Source organism: Pelophylax lessonae (assembly GCF_965119305.1).
Source record: "Pelophylax lessonae genome assembly, chromosome: 5".
Lineage (NCBI taxonomy): Eukaryota > Metazoa > Chordata > Amphibia > Anura > Ranidae > Pelophylax > Pelophylax lessonae.
In genome coordinates this window covers 168038742-168052308 of record NC_138772.1, presented here as the reverse complement: position 1 = coordinate 168052308, position 13567 = coordinate 168038742, and the positions used below count along the sequence as shown (strand labels likewise).

Below are 13567 nucleotides of genomic sequence, written 5' to 3'. Positions count from 1 at the left end.
AAACACACTTTTAAAACAATAGAAACACATAAAAGATACTGAGAGACAGAGCAAGAGCAATGGAAAACACAACAATATTAAATTAACAATGAAAAGGAAAATAATATTAATAGGTCTTACAGAAAAAAAAAACGCAATATACCGAGACCACAAAAACTGAACTGCGATATAACGGAGGTACTGTAATATGAGGTCAAATCTAAACACTTTCTATTGTATGCAGTCAGGCAGACCCCTGCACTACATAGCTGAAGGTAAATCTAACAACAAAAGTTGTATAGTGTGTATCCAGCTAAAAAGTGCTAAATTATTAGAAGCACCTGATTTTTTTTTTTTTTTTTGCATTAGGAAACAGACAGATCATATGTCCTATGTGTTACATGCAATGTTCCTATTTTAGTCCAGCACTCCACTAAATCCAATCCCTCCTATCAGTTGCACCGGTGAACATTCCTAGCTTATGTCCATAAGTTTAATAGAAAGAAATGAATGCTGATCTCTCATATTGTATACACAGATCACTGATCAGTGCAAATGACATAGATCAGCAAAAACAACATAAACAATACATGTGTATAATACATGCAAACATAATATTACATTCCTGTGTCTATGGCCAGTGCCAGGACTGGGCTGTACAGCAGGGACAAGCAGAATCAGAATAACATTGTGTATGTAGGATAAGTACAGCTAGATATGACATGCTGATGATGTATATCAATGGCAGAGCGATCAGAGTTCCCCCAGATAATACATACTGTACTTACTTCCCCTTCTGCAGACTGCACTCCTCCCTCTACAACTCTGCTACAGGACCTTCCCTATGTCACTGTCATGTGACCAGCTCCTGGGGTGGGCGGGGCCGGCTGTGCTCTGTATACAGTGTCTGTGTCAGGAAGCTGAGGATGTGTCATAGAGTACAGGAGGCTGTCATCTCTGCATTAGGGTTGCCATCTCATCCATTTAATCCAGGACACTTATTAATTACACAGGTTCTGTGGCTGATTAAGGTGGTAATTAACCACTTTACCACCGGAGGATTTTGCTGTCTTCCGTCCAGGCCACTTTTTGCGATTCGGCGCTGTGCGACTTCAACTGACAATTGCGCGGTCGTGCGACGCCAAACCCAAACGAAATTTACGTCCTTTTTTTCCCACAAACAGAGCTTTCTTTTGGTGGTATTTGATCACCTGTGCGATTTTTACTTTTTGCGCTATAAACAAAAAAAGAGCGTTTATTTTGAAAAAATAACAATATTTTTAAAAAATTTTTATATGAAATTCCCCCCAAAAAAAATGTAAAAACCAATTTTTTTAAAAATTTTTGGCCAATTTGTTTTGTGCTACCTATGTTTGGTAAAAAAAATCGCAATAAGCGTATTTTGATTGGTTTGCGCAAAAGTTATTGCGTTTACTAACAAAGGGAAAGATTTCTGTCATTTTTGGTGTTTTTTTTTTTTAACGCGTAATGGCGGCGATCTGCGATTTTTTTTGCGGGACTGCGACATTGCGGCGGACAGATCGGACCCTTGACTGACATTTTTGACACTTTTGGGGGTACCAGTGACATTACTGCAGTAATCAGTGCTATATATATGCACTGTTACTGTAAAAATGACACTGGCAGGGAAGGGGTTAATTTTATTGGAGAGGGAGGGGTTAATGTATGCCTTGTGCTTACTGACGTGTGTGGGGGGAGGGGACTGAGTGAGTCATGGACAGATCGGATGTCCAGCTATGCTGAACAGTCCGATCTGTCACTCCCTGTCACTATGGAGATCCGCCCGCTGTGTTTACACACAGCGGGCGGATCTCCAGACTCGATCCCCGACGATCGGGTAAGAGCAGCGGCGATCGCCGCTGCTCCTCCCCTGGCCCGACTCCCGCTGTGAATGAAAACAGCGGGAGCGAGCCTCCGTACTACGTCGTCAGACGATAACGAGCCACTCTGCCGCAGTAATATTACTGTGAGCAGAGGTAAAGTGGTTAAACTCACTTGGTGCATTATATCAGCCTCAGAACCTGTGTAATCAATATATGTCCTGCATTAAAGGGATGAGGTGACAACCCTACTCTGCAGTCAGGACCAAACTGTTATCAGATTAGTTATTTCATAAAATCCAGTCTGAGATGTGTGAGGATTGTGGTCGATCACTATTGGTTCCTGATAACAGAGACATGATAAGAATGTGGAATATTAGGAGATATCTCGGAGTGACCAAAGGCTTAACCACAGCTATGCACATTACTGCAGGCATTTTTATGATTTTAAAAGTACATAAGAACTCATTCACACCACCCACATCATTTGGATTCTGTGGATCTGCATAGATCATGTATTGAATTGTTTTGTATCTGTATTGTCTTCCCTTATGTTGTAAAGCGCTGCGCAAACTGTTGGCGCTATATAAATCCTGTATAATAATGATAATAATAATTAGGGGTCTCCCCAATAGAGCCCATGGTCCGCTACAAGATTTGATCTGGCCTGTAGTTAGGGTCAGTAATGTGTTCTGACATTCAGATCTCTTGAGGGGGTCTTCGGATGTCAAAGGGGGACTCTAACGTGATGGGGGGAATCTGATGTGATTTGGGATTTTCCGATGTGAAGGGGGGGGGGGGCTCTGACACAAAATGGGGACTTTAATGTGATGGAGAAGGGACTCTGATGTGAAGGGGGGACTTCTGATGTGAAGGTAGGACTTCTGGTGCGGTTGAGGAACTTCTGATATGAAGGGAGGGACTCTGATGTGAATGGAGGACTTCTCATGTGATAGGCTGGGGACTTCTGATGTGAAGAAGGGAATCTGGTGTGAAAGGGGGACTCTGGTGTAAAAGGGGGACTCTGATGTGAAAGGGGGGACTCTGATGTGAAAGGGGTACTCTGATGTGATAAGAAAGCCTCTGATGTGAAGGGAGGACTTCTAAAATGAAGGGAGGGACTCTGATGTGAATGAAAGACTTCTCATGTGATGGACTAGGGACTTCTGATGTGAAGAAGGGAATCTGGTGTGAAAGGGGGACTCTGGTGTAAAAGGGGGGCTCTGATGTGAAAGGGGGGACTCTGATGTGATAAGAAAGCCTCTAATGTGAAGGGAGGACTTCTGATGTGAAAGGGGGACTCTGGTGTGAAAGGGGGGACTCTGATGTGAGTGAAAGACTTTTCATGTGATGGGCTGGGGACCTCTGATGTGAAGGGGGACTCTGATGTGATAAGAAGGCTTCTGATGTTAAGGGAGGACTTTTGATACGGTTGGAGGACTTCTGATATGAACAGGGGACTCTGATGTGAAGGGAAGGGGGACTCTGGTGTGAAGGGAAGACTTCTCGTGAAATGGTCTGGGGACTTCTGATGTGAAAAGGGCACTCTGGTGTAATGGGGAGGCCTCTGATGTAAAAGGGGGTCTTTATTCTGATGGGGGCTTCTGATGTGATGGGGGGACTCTGATGTGAAGGGGGTACTTATCATGTGATGGGGAGGGGGCTTCTGGTGTGATGGGGGGACTTTGATGTAAAGGGGGGGACTCTGATATGAAGACAGGCTCCTAAGGGGGACTCTGATGTGATGTGGAGGCTTCTGATGCGACTGGGGAACTTCTGAAGTGAAGGGGGACTCTGACTCCCAAACCCTTCCACTGCACTTCAATGTATTCAAAATGCCAAAATCAGCATTTTAGAATACTGTCACTTTTTTAAATTCGGCACCTTTAGCAGCCAAGTAACCCGGACGTGACGTCATCACGCTGCTTTCGGGTTACTACATCGGAGACCCGATCAAAGCCAAATTCAGCTTTTATTGGGACTCCAACCAGCCGGTGGACGTGCCGCTGAAGGAGGAGGGAGGGGGCGTGACCCCTCCTGCTCGCTGGGGTAACAGCCCAGCGGCTCCCAATCCACATCGGCTGTTACCACCTGAAATCCGACCACCAGGTCTAAAAAATGTTAGCTGCAGGCATCACCCCGGTACAACCACTTCTCCGAGCCGACGTAGAGCTACGTCGATTCGTGGGAAGTGGTTAAAAGCTCGGTTTACTGACAAAGGGTATAATGAAAAAAGTCTGGATGCCACTATCGAGGAAGTGGCTCAAATGGATAGAAGTGCCATGTTAAGAAATGCCAATAGAAGAGGAGGCCCAGATGAATCTTTGAAAAGTTCTTTTGTTACCTCCTTTTCGATTCAACATCATACACTGAAAAAGATTTTCAAAAAAGATTGGCCCATCCTAAAAAATGATAGTGTTCTAAGTCCTTTATTGCCTGAACAACCTCGTATCATCTTTGGGTATACACCATCTTTAAGACATAAAATTGCCCAGAATGTTGTAGACTGGCCAGTGAGACCAACCTTCTTTCAAGAATTAAAAGGATTTTATCCATCATGTCGGAAATGTAAAATGTGTGCACTCAACTCCTTTAAAGGAAGAATATTTGAAAAGTTTTGTTCTCAACAAACTGGACGATATATAACATCAATTCATTCATCACGTGTTCTACAAAAAACCTAGTGTATATGATACAATGTAAATGTGGTAAACAATACATTGGTCGGACTATTAGACCTTTACAGGTACGTCTAGGGGAACATGTTGCTAATATTAAAAAGGGTTTAATGGTCACCCCGTATCTAAGCACTATGACCACTGACACCTTAAGAACCCCAATGATACTCGGTTTGTGGCTATAGATAAAGTTAGCCCCCATTGGAGGGGTTGTAATGTTAGAAGGGAAATTTCCCGATGGAATCCAGATGGATTTATTGTCCTAAATATTACACCCCATTCGGATTAAATGTCGAGTGGGATGTAAACTGTTTTAATAATAATAGTTAGGACATACATTATCCATGAGCTTGAGAGAAGGTTTAGCTTCTTTTTCTAGGCTTTTTGTTGCCACTTGATGGCTGTATGGGTTCTGTTTACATATTATGCTCTGCTTTTCCAGATTGGCATTTTTATCAACTACAACACTGAGGTACCCGTATTTTATTTTATTTTTTTAAACAATACTGAGGTACCTAGGGGTAGTGAAGTGTTATTCCATAAGCACTTGGGGGTATGTAATTATTATTATATTTTTTTTGTACTTATTTGGGATTCTTTCTCCCTTCTCTCCGGTTGTTCAACTTTCGGAGAGACCGGGTATATGAGAAGTAGACTTCCGCCCTTCTTTTTGGTTGCCCTCTTTCCGTGGAATTCGATGGTAGGGAAGATTGTATTTCCTTCCACACCTCTTATGATTGCCCTTCTTCAGTTCCGTCTCTGGCTTCTGAGTAGCCCAACTTCCGCCCTCACTAGGTCTATATATAAAGTGTGGTGTGTACCTGGTAGCCACGCCCCTGAAGACGTCAAATGTATGACTAAACGCGTTGGGTGGTACCAGACGTGACATCAGTTCAGTTCAGTTTTTATGACCACCGCTGCAGCTTCTGTTTTGTTACACTTGATTTTAACATGGGTTATGTAAGTGCATTTGCTCTTTTTAAATAAACAATTGTATACAGTATCACACTATAAGTCTTCCATATTTTATGTGCCTGTGTATGCTGGGAGTAATAGCCTAACCAGAGGAATGCAGGGACTCACAGACTCCATGTGCAGGTGTTTGGGAGATTTATCCCTAAGGCTTATTTGGCTTTTCCATTGAATTAGAGGCCAATTTGTTCTGGTAAGCAGCCATTTACTCATTGGTGTTGATCTACGGAGAATTCTTGGGAAGTTGGACTCTTTCCTTTTGCATGTTTCTATGAATCTTCCCCCTTTTTTAGTCTTTGGAATTCACTTTTGGGACATTTATTATTATATATTTTTTTTTTATTTCTATTTAGGTTTAAATTTTAAACATGTATTTCTCCTGAACTTTTGCACTTATTTGCTTTTTATCAATTGGTAATATCCTTCACTAATTGTCACTCATTTTTGGACACATCTTTCATTGTATTTATGTGTGTGTTATGAATTATTCCTTGGGTATTTTTTCATGTCACTGAGTGTGTCTTTTTTTCAGAATTATGGTTTAATCAATTTTGTCTCCTTGATGATTAGTGCAGCACTTTTTGCATATATATATTTTTGGTTTCGTCTATTGGCCCATGCTAACAGTTGTCACACTTGTTTGTATGTATTTAGCGCAGATTGTTGCACACAAAATTTTTTTGCAACGATACATGTCCCCCAGGGCAGTACCTAGGTCCCCATACGCTTTTTGGCAATAAATTGCATATAAGCCTTTAAAATGAGGACTTTTGATTTTTTATGTTCATGTCCTATAGACTTTATTAGAGCTTGCATGTTCGCTATAACTTTTTCCCTGTTCGAGATGTTCTGGTGAAAACCGAACAGGGGGGTGTTCGGCCCATTCCTACTTGCAGTACTTCTTCTTCCTTCAGTTCCCCAGTCTCTCTCAGCCTCTACTTCTGATCCCCAGTCATCGATTCCCTCTTCCAGGGACCCATAGTGATACTGGAAACTTGGTGACCCCACATCAATGGCCCCTACCTCCCCTACTGAAGGACTTACATTTCTGGGCTCATTGACTCCCCTCTGCCTCTTTAAGAGCCAGACTACTTACTTCTGTAACTGCTTCCAATGCATCTTGTGACCGCTGCTCAGCCCTGACAACTTGTGTGGTCTCCCTGGTTTGGCAGATGGTTGTGCAGGTTTGCATCACTGTTCCCAGCCCCAGGTGTACTCTCTGCACTCCCCGTCCTCTCCCAAAAGGGGTCGCCACTATGGGTGTCAGCAGTTCTTAGGTGGTTCCTACTTCCCAATTCACATACAATCTTCAGGGCTGGCAATCACTCCTCTCTAGCTTCAGTAGGGTTATGTCTCCTTGCTCTCTTTCCAGCAACAGACTTGGTGAACTAAATTATCTTCAGAATACTCTCTAGCATCCCCTTTTACTGACACCTGCACACTGACTCTTATAGCTGCAGGGATGCCCCCCTCAGGTCAAGCCCCCTGACACAAATCTGTACTCACTGTGTGCATAATCAGATCCTTCCAGTGTCTTTCTTCCAGTCAGCTCTACAGGACCTTCGGGTTCAGTTTCTCTCTAGATCTTTAGGCCCTCAGGTCGACTACTTGAGGTCACATGGCAACTTCTACAGAAAAGGAGGCAGCCACCACCTCCCTCTGGGACTCCGCTCTCCAGCCGAAAGACCACAAGCACATGTGCTCTTGCCATTTATACAGCATCCCAGCATGCATCGAGGCACTTTTCTCTGCCAATAACAAGGGCTGTACTAAATGTTTGTGCACTCATTTGTCAGGTTTCCTCCCACTTTCCAATATGCCTCCCTATTGGACCAGTGTGAAACACTTCAGACAAACTGAGTTGCACCTGAGCACAATGAGCAGACCTCACTAGCACATCCAGCTCTCTGGTAGGCAAAGAACAATATAGATTTACCTGGCAATCCTTCTGGCAAGCAGAAACGATCCAAAACTATACTCTCTCTCTCTAGCACCTACATAGGAGGGTGCTACACACTATATGGAAAAATGGATTTGGACAGTTCGATTTTCAGCCAGTTAATGGGCACCAATCGGTAATCGGTTGTGATGTTTTTGAGCCCAAAAAAACGAAGGACAAGTTTGGTAATTTTCTGCCAAACGAACGATAAATTGAAAGGTTAATGTGTTTCTTGTCCAAACTGTTTGCCCTAGGTATATGGTTGATCCAGTGAACTCGACAGTGACAGTGAAGCAGGCTGTCTACTAGATATATTTAACCACAGTGTCAAAACACAGAGAGGCTGGGTCACTGGCATCGCCGGGTTTGTGAAAATGTCGGTGTTGAACCCAGAGAGGCAGCTAGGGTCCTGGGCTCGACCTTCTGCCCACTCTTTAAGGGGACACTACTATCGGCTGGGGACACAATTTGGGCGGTTATGCCTGGTTTTGTAGGATGTTTAGGCACTCCAGTGCCAGATTTTTAGCCCAAATGTATAACAATGCACTGGTGGACAGAGACTCATGGACCCTTGATTCTTGCACCACCCCTTAGTTAGGACCCACCTTAGAATAGGGCTTAGGGGTAGAGACATTGTTCTGCTTGTTCCTTCCTGAGTTATGTATTAATTTGCACCTGTTATTTTACACTATTATAGTGGCCACTGAGTTTTTCCCATTATTTGGTTGTTGATTTATTGTATGTTGCAACAATAAATATTGACCTTTCAGCATTGGTGTGTTGAAGAGCATGGAGTTGGCACTGAGAACAGGGAACCCGAGATACAGTGGCTCCTTTATGGGTAATTGCTTTACTTTGGATGGATTTCTTCCCACTTCCTGTTATGGCTATAGGACAGGAAGTGAAGGAAAACACCCTAATAGGACACAGATGGCAAAAAAAAAAAAAACCCAACAAGGATTCTAGCTCTCTCTTACTCTATCCAACATATAAAAAATAGCTTTAGTGTCTCTTTTTCATTCTTTTTGTTGTCAGTGTTATATCAAACAGAAAGCAAGGACTTCCTTATAGTGGGTATGTATCAGCACCACAGCTTTTTTTCGCCTGAAATGCAAGGGAACTCGGTTCCGGCACCTTCAGCACTGAATGTATTTAATGGCTAGGGGTGCTGGGGTGTCCTGGAGGGTTGCTGGGGGATCTGTTGTCGCTAGGGGGATCTACTGTTGCTGGGAGACTACTATTAGGGAGTTCTATTGTTGCTGGTGGATGATCTATGTGATCTTTTGTTGCTGGGGGGGGGACACATATTGCTGGTATAGATCTAATGTTGAGGGAGGGCCTATTGTTTCTGGCTACTGTGCATTCTATTGATGCTGGCTGCTGGGAGACCTATTGTTGCTGGGGTGTATATATTGTTGCTGGGGGCATATTGTTGTGGGGGGGACAATTGTTGCAGGAGAGGATTTATTGTTGCTGGGGGGAGCTATTGTAGCAGGCGGTCTATTGTTGCTGATTGCAGAGGATCTATTTTACTTATTTTTTTGCTATCAATAACAAATTCCATAAAGATTAACTAAAACCACAACATGATACTTGGTTTTGTATTCTCTAAAAAAGACAGTACTGGAAGGTGGGTAGGGGGTATGGGGTGGAACCCAGGGACAATGCTCGGACGTTGGTAGGGGGCACTCGAAGGGGGGAGTGCCTGCACCTATTCTCTGAGGTTCTGTTCACATTTTGCCATCCCAGGTTGCAGGCAGAATCACCACGATTCTGCCCGTGATTCGTGATTCGGATGGCAAATCGCGGGATGCCCATGCAATCCCCGTCACTTCCAATGGCACCCCAAATGCATCGTGATTTTGCCACGAATGTCGCCCGACAAATTGCAGAAAAATCAAGCAAACAGAATCGTGGGACGCTTGTCCCGTGATTTGCCGATATTCTGGGACACCAAGATGTGAACAGAGCCTGAGACAAAAAAAAGCCTGGTCAGCACAAGTACTCAACATAACATTCAGAGCCAAAGTACACCTTTATGACAATGTGATGTATTCTGGCAACTGAAAACCATGCTATTGTGGAATATGGACAAAGAGATAGAGAAGTTGGGGCTTTAAGTTGGTGCAAGAACAAGCAAAAAATGTATAAAAAATATTGCATTTTATTGGTACAAAATTATAAAAACATCAATAAAAGGACTTTTTACATATGGCTCGACATTTTTCGCTATTGGATACTAGCTTCTTCAGGTGACAATTGGATGCTGCATATGTAGAACATCACAGGTCATTCGGAGAGAATCAAATGATAAAAGTTAATTCTTATAAAAGCAGACTAAGATGAAAAGAGGTTTTAACCACTTAAGCCCCGGAGGATTTGGCTGCTAAAAGACCAGTCGGTATTTCGCGATTCGGCACTGCGTGACTTTAACGGACAATTGCGCGGTTTGTACCTAAACGAATTTGGCGTCCTTTTTTTCCCACAAACAGAGCTTTCTTTTGGTGGTATTTGATCACCTGTGCGATTTTTTGATCACGCGCTATAAACAAAAAAAGAGCGTCAATTTTGCAAAAATATCAATATTTTTCACATTTTTTATATGAAATTCCCCCCAAAAAAAAGTAAAAATCAAAATGTTTTAACATTTTCGGCCAATTTGTTTTATGCTACATATGTTTGGTAAAAAAAATCGCAAAAAGCGTATTTTGATTGGTTTGCGCAAAAGTCATCGCGTTTACTAACAAAGGGAAAGATTTTTGTCATTTTTGTTGTTTTTTTTTTTAACGCGTAATGGCGGCGATCTGCGATTTTTTTTGCAGTACTGCGACATTGCGGCGGACAGATCGGACCCTTGACTGACATTTCTGACACTTTTGGGGTTACCAGTGACATTTCTACAGTAATCAGTGCTATATATATATGCACTGTTACTGTAAAATTACACTGGCAGTGAAGGGGTTAACTTTATTTGAGAGGGAGGGGCTGTGTGTGTCCCTAGGGGCGTGATTCTAACTGTGATTGGCTGTGGCTTGAGCTGTAGAAACACTGATCAACGGTCCTACGTAGAACCGTATGATCAGTGTTTCTACACAGGGGAGAATGACAGGCAGCTTGTTTACACAAGCTGCCTGCCTTTCTCCCTCTCCCCCGACGATCACAGAGTGACCGGCGGACATGGGGTCCGCCGGTCAAACGCGCGGGGGGGGGTCCATGACCGCGCGGGACCTTGCCGCCGGCGGCGCGCGCTCGCTCCCCAGAGCCTCACAGGCTAGTGACGTTTATTTACGTCACTTTGCCTGTGAGGGGCTGACCGCCGCAGTATATCTACTTGCGGCGGTCGGCAAGCGGTTAAAGAGAACACTTAGGCCCCTTTCACACATGGGAGTCCGTCAGCGGACTCAGTTTTTCTCAGCCGGGGATCGATCCACCGATCTCCCGCTGAGCAGGCGGATGGCAGCTCTGTGTTTGCGCTGTGTGCGGAGACAGAGCTGTCAGGTCCCCGCTGTTGGGGGAATCAGATGAGAACAGACCGTCTGTCCGTTCTCCTCCAATCCCATCTGATCCGATCCGCTGTACGGATGGAAAATAGGGTTTCCATCTGTTCAGATTTGACGGACAGGATCGGATCGGATGTCAGCGGACATGTCTCCGCTGGCATCCGATGCCCCATAGAGATGCATGGGGCATCCGTTCAGATCCGCCTGAAAAACTGACAGGTGGATCTGAACGGTACGCTAGTGTGAAAGGGGCCTAAGACCTTTTTCAGCTCCTGCCTGTGGAGGGACATCAGCAATCATAGGGGAAAGTAGCAGACCACAACAAGCCTTCCCTTCACTCTAATTACAGAGTGGTAAGGACCGCATGGGAAACCTGAAATCAGCCAAGTCTGAGTAATAAAGGTATGAACTAGTCTTCCTCCTAGTGTAGAGACTGGCCACAGGAATTCCTAGTGAGTCACTAAGTGTCGGTTCACACTAGGGCGACACGACTTCGGGCGAGTTATGCCGTCGCCCGTGCCCTGCGACTTCGGTGCGGCTTGCAACGACTTCACATAATGGAAGTCAATGCAAGTTGCTCCGATGTCGCCCTGAAGTAGTGCAGGAACCTTTTTCTAAGTCAGAGCGACTTGAGTCGCTCCTATTAGAACGGTTCCAATTGCACAGCACGGTCCGCTACTTGTCAGACGACCAAGTCGCCTGACAAGTCGGAACAGTGTGAACCGGCACTAATGGCACTTTTCCACTGCAAGTACCGGCTCGGCTCTACTCGGCCCTGCTTGGCCCGGTTTGCTTTTCCACTGCTGGTACCGCATGGTATGGTGTTGGAATGGTTTGGTACGGTACGGTATGGTTTGCTTTTCCACTAAAGTAGTACTAAAGTTAAGTGGGTGGGATAACAACGGGGTGGGTGGGATTCTCTGACCAATCAGTGGCTAGTAGTGACTGCATGCAAAGGATTGTGGGATATGGTACCTCTTGGAACCACAATCGAGTAGGTACTAAACTTTGAGAGCCGTACCGTTCGGTTCCATGCAGTGGAAAAGCGCCGCCGTACCGTACTGAGCCGTTCCTACACCGTACCATGTGGTACCAGCAGTGGAAAAGCACAAAAGCGAGCCGAACCGTTCGGTTCCATGAAGTTGAAAAGCACCATAAGTGTCTCTCTTGCTAAGGATCCTCCTTCATGGATGTTGCCACACCGCTTTAGGCTTATCTTGTGCATATGTATATGCTACATGATGCATGCAAAAATCTAATTTGAGAAATGCCACCTAGTGAACTTCTGTTACCAAACGAAATTATGAGATCCAGTACCAAGAATTATATTCAAAAACTAAATAATTCTTCATCTCGTTAGTTAAAAAAAATGCCATATGTGTACAGAACTGTCTTTTGAATATCTTTTTGTAATTTACTATGGTTTACAATAGGCGTGCTAAGCATTATAAACTCCAGAAGATGCACATTATATGATTGTAATTTGCAAAGCTTCGTCAAGTGATTGCAAAGTGTAAATTTGGTTCTTTCATCATAAGCAGATTTTTAGATGGCAGAACTGTTTTAAAAACAGGCAAAGCATACTTTAAAACTGTGCTTATGAAACTTTGAATTATTCCATTATAATAATAAATCTTCTACCACTTACTGTACTTTTAGATGTTTGCTTGTTTCCCACATCAGTACTGTTGTAGCAGTTAACGGAAATAATCAAAGGAATTACATTTTTTTTTTTTTTTGCTGTAATCAAGGTAAATTAAAATGAATTAGAATTAAATCAAAATATAACAAAATAGCACATAATCTGCTTTATTGAAAACGAGAGAAACGTTTTTATGTAATAAAGGATACCATGCTGACTGTAACTAAAGGCAAAAATTGTTTTTTTTTTTTTGGTTTCTAATAGCATGGAGAGGGATTAGAACACCTCTCAGATTTTTTTTTTTTTTTTGCTTCTGTACAACCAACCTGCCCATACATGGATTGAAATTCGGCCGGTCCCTGCGGAATCAGCCAAACTTCGATCCATGTATGGCAAGCTTGAAGTATAACTAAAGGCAAAACTTTTTTTTTTTTTTTTTTTTAGTGTTGGACAGACTGTAGAGGGCATTGGAATGCTTGTTAGTTTTTATTGCTGTTTGTGTCCCTGTTAAGGAGATTTCCCCTTTCTATTTGTCCTGTTTACCATTATCAATGAAAGTGAAAGTAAAAAAAATCCCACATTTTGGGCTGTCCCCAGGGGAAATCTTCCAATGGGGTCACTAGTTCAGTTGACCTGGGGGTTCCAAAGGTATTCCATAAATTTGTAGGGATTTTCTCTCACTTTCTGTTTGGCTATAGGACAGGAAGTGAAGGGAAATTTCCGCAATGGGACACAGATGGCGAAAAAAAAAAATCAGACACGGGTTATAATTCTCCCTTACTCTATCCAAAATAAAATAAAAAGTTTTGCCTGTCATTTCTATTTTAAACTGAATGGGTTGTTTTACAATGTGATTGTTTACAATCACTTTAAGGCAGAATTAAAGGGTAACTCCACTTTTGTGGGGGGGGGGGGGGAATAGCAAATAAAGAAAAAACAACATAGTGCTGGTGAAAAAAGGTATTTAGCAGTATATTTATTAAAATAATTGCATTTCCATGTTCTGTTTACTGTGG

General features: G+C 43.3%; 1 protein-coding gene across 1 annotated transcript in view; it reads right to left on the bottom strand.

Moving 5' to 3' along the window:
- ANO10 (anoctamin 10) overlaps nt 1–830 on the bottom strand; it is a 164381-nt gene extending 163551 nt beyond the window's left edge. The window contains exon 1 of the mRNA XM_082259710.1: nt 768–830. The gene's annotated coding sequence lies outside the window, so the exon portion shown is untranslated. The remainder of the gene's footprint in view (nt 1–767) is intronic.
- Nucleotides 831–13567: the final 12737 nt, after the last annotated feature.